The sequence below is a fragment of the Morone saxatilis genome, unplaced genomic scaffold, assembly GCF_004916995.1.
Source record: "Morone saxatilis isolate NCDOM2014 unplaced genomic scaffold, NCSU_SB_2.0 Contig8, whole genome shotgun sequence".
In the NCBI taxonomy this organism is placed as follows: Eukaryota; Metazoa; Chordata; class Actinopteri; family Moronidae; genus Morone; species Morone saxatilis.
Genome location: NW_023340257.1, coordinates 3,699,478 through 3,705,103, shown reverse-complemented (window position 1 = coordinate 3,705,103; position 5,626 = coordinate 3,699,478).

Below are 5,626 nucleotides of genomic sequence, written 5' to 3'. Positions count from 1 at the left end.
TGCGCTGTCTCCTGGCCTGTAATAGTACAAGTATATGTACAGTATATTTTTAACTCTGCCACCGCTCAAGATATATAGTTTAGAATGTTTTTTCGGGCTATCATCTTCAATCCCAGTTTACCTCAATAATTTTCTTGCATCCGAGCGCATCACCTGTCTGTTAGATCGCCATCGCCCAACTAGGCTGCCTTAAAGAAGTTGTAGCCGGCTTATTGGCACCTTCTTTACTGGGATATGATTAATCTTTCTTTATTCAACAGGATAACTGTACCGAACAGTTTTTAAAATAGCTGTAATTAAACGGCACCCTTCTTAAAACCCAACAATCTCGACCCAGGGGTTTTAGGCCAACTATAGATCCATTTCTAACTCGCGCTTTCCGTCTCTGAGATTCTAGAAAAAAATAGTCGCCAAACAGTTGTGTGACTTTAATTACATAGCATAATTTATTTGAGGATTTCAGGTTCACTCCATTATGTGAACGATTGTTAAACAAGATGGGGGAGACGGATAAATCCAATATCCAACTCTTGAAGCGCCTCCTAAGTTCTGTTTGTGTTGTTATTAAAAGCCGTGTGTATCAAAAAATGTCTTTTAAGTTTTTTGGATTTAGCGGCGGTTAGCGGAGATCATATCGGCACCCCTGCAGCGCGTCACAGCCCTCCCTCGCCTCTCAAAGCTGTCTTTACTTACTTAAAAGTCTTGTGGACAGTCCGAGTACGTTTAAAACCAATGGGATGAGGGGCGGCCGGGCGACGCGCCGCAATATCTTCATAATTTTTGTGTGAAGGTGCCTTCACGACCTCCGCCTTAATGCTCCTAAGGAAAGCGGCTTCGAGTAACCCAAAAAAAAAAAAAAAAACACCTCAGCACACTAAAAGAGTTCGGGTGGACTCCTCCACATGGCTTCCGGGAAGGTGCAGATTCTGTGGAAGCGGATCAGCTGTGACTTGATCAGACCCCTGTACGTGTGTTTTAGGGTGGAAGCTGGTTTTTATGCAGAAGTGCATGACCGGTCAGGTCTTTGAATAGACTTTTTAGTTTGCTAAAGTTTTGTTCCGGGCCGTCGGAGTTGCAGAAGACAGACCGTGTGTCCAAAAATTCCACTGACTGTTCTGTAAGTTATTGTTTGAGTTTTAATCCTTAGGTGTGATTGTGTGTTTGAGGTGTGAATGAAAGTGTCAAAAATTCACTTTCAGATCCATCCCAGAGGACCGAAGATGTGTCCAGGTACGGTAATGACAGGAGTGGTTGTTTTGATTAATTTCTGGAAAGCCTGTGTGTTCCCAGCTGCAAATAGATATCTGCATATGAAGTGAGTATTTTCCGGCCCATGGCACAACCGCACAACTGGAGAATAGTGGCTATTGTTACAAAGTGAAATCGTTTCGGGTGAGGTGTAATTTGCCAATAACTGTAATTATTTCTTATCTGGTCTGGATGGGTCTGGGTGGTTTATTGAAGATGTTTTGAATGGCAGCAATGCCGAGTGATGGTTTCTATGTTGTATGATAAAGATTCTATATCTATTGTAAAAAGAAGTGTGTGACTGGGTACCTGAAGGTGTTTTATTGTATTAAATCAAATGATGATATGTGTCCTAAAGTTATAACTAGGGTAGTTTGGAGATGTGCGGTTGATAAAATTGGTCTATTGTATTCTGTAAATCTGCATAGTGATTCCGAGCCGGCAAGTCACTGACTATAGGCGGCCTTACCGGAACCACGAAGGGACCGTCCACGTCTCGGGAGGCTTGTTGGATCTTTGGCGGAGGATGTAAAAGAGGCGAGGCCTGGCTCACGTCGGACCGTTCCAGATATTTTTTGTTTTGCATGATGAATTTACTTTATATATGTGTGCTCTGTAAATGTCTAATTAATAGTTTGGAGTTCAATTTAATGAGCTGCTGAGAGTGGTTTGTAATAAGTGTTGTGTTGTAAGCTGTTCTGTTTAACTTCTAAAATGGTTAAAGTCGTTTCTATCTTGTATAACTATTGGCCCCCTTTGTTCTGCTGGTTTATACTATTTGTGTGTGATTACCTAATGTTTAATAAATTGGTTGTTGTGGCTTGTGTGATGTTTGACGTCTATGTGTAAGGGGCGCCATTCCCTAAGTGCGTGCATGTTCCGGTCTATGAATGTTCTGATTACTGGTGATTGATATTGTCTGTGTGTGGTTCCCCAATGGGAAACGGTCCCGGTAAATGGAGCACAGGCTCCCGCCCCTGTGCTCCATAAAAGTGATTCTCATTATTTAAGCCTCCTATGGAAGACGTGGAGGTCCCCTCTGAGCTCCGCCGGGTTGGAGGTTTGGGTGTTGGGAATGAAGTGAGTCCTTTCTCCAGTATCTCCAGCTGTGCGGCTGTTAACTGAGTGTAGCAAGAAAAGATTTGGTGATTATTTGAGTGGAAGGGGGTTTGTATTGGAACAAGCCCCCCGTGTACAAGTTAGCTGTTGTAACCAGTATTTGAAGATGGAGTTGGCTGTGTTGGGTTGCCAATGGACGAACGTCTCTGGGGACAGATCTGAAAAAAGAGAAGGGGGTTAATTTCGGGGAGGAAAGTGCTTATATTAGCTATCAGGTGATTCAGTTTTTGGTGAGTAGATCCTCTTTCTAAGTGTTCCAACTGCACCCCCGCCGCTTGCGAGAAATTTATGATGGCGATGTCCAATGGTAGCGTTAGGGAAGATGAAGTGACTGATTTTAAGTATTGTGCAACTGCTTCCAGGTGGTGGTAGTAACTCCTGTTCCTTGGGGCAGTTGTTACCACCCCACAGACAGAAGACCACACCTGTCCGTGTGTCGGCTTAATGTATGGGTGTGGTTTTTAGAATGACGGCTCTGTGACTGAAATGTTGCTCCGGGGGTAACCGTCCAACTTGTATCGTGTGGATTTGTGAATTGTGGGATGCGAGCGAGGTGTTGAGATCACCTATGATGAAGGTCTTCTTCTGCACTCCAACGACACTCCTGTAATTTCCTAAATGTTCGTGGATGTGTTGTGTGGGTTCCCGCCCCACCCGGGCGCCCTGGGGAGCCAGGTGTGGCCACAGGAGTCCCGTCAAGATCTATAGTGACAACTCAGATGTAGGCAGTCGGAATCAGCTGATCGCTTATCATCTCATCCAACCATCCACTCACCCATCTGTGTTCTTCCCACTGTTAGTGCTGCACATTCTGACAGACGACACCTCCTCGGCAACCGTCTTCACGCACCAACTGGCCTCCTCTGCTGCTGATGTGGTGTATGTCCCCATTGAGTTGAGAGGATCGCGAAACTCCGACCTCTTACTGCAGCCGGAGAGCAACATTACCTCGACTGGTCTGTGGTTCTGCCCTCAAGTACATGTGTCCGTGTACCCTGCTCCTGACGGCGAGACATGAAGGAGCGGGACCGCGGACTCCGAGCGGCCAGGGAACTAGGAGACCTAGGACTAGGCACCTCACGCGACAAGCAACGGGAATCCGGATAAGTGCAACCTTCAGAATTGGTTACATGAGCATATTCCTCTCCCTCCACCGGAAGGTGGTACCGAGCACTTCAAACCAATTCAATCTGTTCATCTTCTTTTCTCCCTGCTTCTTTGGCGGCCGCCACTCATGAACTTCCTGTGATAACGGCAGTGGGCGCGCATTCGAAACGCGATCTTAAACATCCTTTTCGCTACCCGCGCGGGACGTCGTAAGAGTCGGGGACCACCCGTTTCCAGTCGTGTTCAAGCGCTGGAGGAATTGTGCCTGGGCGGCAGCCCGTTTCCAAGCTGTCTGACGGCGCGTTAGCGAGCGCAAGCGAAAGTGCCCTCACGTTCCGGCAGCGCCGGTGCGCAGCTCCCATGCACTGGCCAACTACTCGCTCTAGATCTAGGAAACTCCTTATTTGGTCTTAGGTTTAGGGTGTACATGCGCTCTTTTCTGATTCCATATCGGCTCTCGCGCTCTCGCGCTGTGGTTCCAGCTGGGCGTCCACTCTGGAGGACTCCGTGGCCCCGGACAGACGCCACATCCACTCGCGCGCGCGACAAACTGGGTGCCACCAGAGGCGACTGTCGTCTGCGTACTCATCTCTTGCCACGCTCATCCTGTATGTTGTGACGGTGCTTGAATCTATGGCAGGCCTTAACACCGCAAACTAGAAATGCAGTTTATGCTGTTAGATGCAAGGCCTGCCATATTTTATATGTTGGGGAGACGGGCAATGAAATCAATATACGCATAAAACAACACATCTACAAAATGAACAGCGGGAATGGCACGAGCATTTTATATTTACATTTTAAACTCCATGGCCCACACAACCTGCAAAGCTTGGGCCTGGAGAGTGACAGGACCTGGACGACGACACAGCGACGGGCAGCGGAGAGAAAGTGGATACACAAACTTAAAACAATAGATCCGAATGGACTAAATGAAAAATATTAAATGAATAAATCCACTTTTTAAATTTGACTTTGGTTAACCGTAATGCAGTTTGTGGTGTCTCCCCCAGAGGGCGTAATTGCTTGCAGTATGGCGCCCTCCCTTTTACAGCTTAAACCAGAACTCTTGTGGATTTTATATGCCCCTCTCTTATGTTTGTTTTATAATTCTATTAAATATTTATTTATCAATATTTACTAATGTGTTTTCTTATGTGTGGTTTTTGTACTAACCTTTAATTTAATTTCTGTTTTATCCGTTATATTTTGTATATAAATTATTTATGGATTTATTGTTTGACTGTTTTATCAACGGTACCACTAATGAAATTTTAAGTGGGACCGTTGAAAATAATTTTGCATGCATTATGAATTTTACTACTATTTTTTTAAATCTATTTTTACTTATTTTTTAATTTTATAACATAGGGAGGGGTCTGTGAATTCTTTTAGAGAACCTGGAAACAGGGGCGCCTGCTGTGATTTTAGATGCTCTTTTTTAACGGAAAGGGGGCATGCCTCCAACTAGCTTTACTCAACATTTTAAATCTCTTAATTTTACATATATGTCTGAGTATATGGAGGTGACTATTTAAATAAGGTTTGTTATATATGTTTTTGTGTTTTTTTATTGGGAATGATTGATATTGTATGACTGCGGAGATTAGGGCATGGGCGGACAAACACAAAGGAAAAAATTTGTTTTTGTTTGTTTCCCCCTCCCTCCCTTTTGTTTGTATACTAATTTATTTTCAAGCACTTATTTTTTATGGCACTTATTTTACATGTTTTTATATATTTATTGCATGGTTTGTGTATTTATTAACCCCTTTTACTTATCTTTTTATCATTGTTTTATAAAGATTCCTTGGGAGATTAATGTGTTTGCCCGCTCATATTTATTCTTATATTTAGGTTAGTATGACTGTTGTTGTTTGCTTCTTATTTATTTATTCATTTATTTTATATAAAAGTTTTTTAAATTATTTTAATTTATCTTAGACACCTTTAGGCAATCTTGGAGGTGCCCCTCCCCCCTTTTAACATGTGGGGTTGATACCATACTAGCTGGGGACAGATCTCCCGCTGCCTTCCTGTGTGGTCGAACCAATCCTGTCCCTTTTAATTAAAACATTTATTTTAATTAATTTCTTTTATCATTTTATCTATTTTATTATTTTAATTATTTTAATTATCTTAATCATTTTAT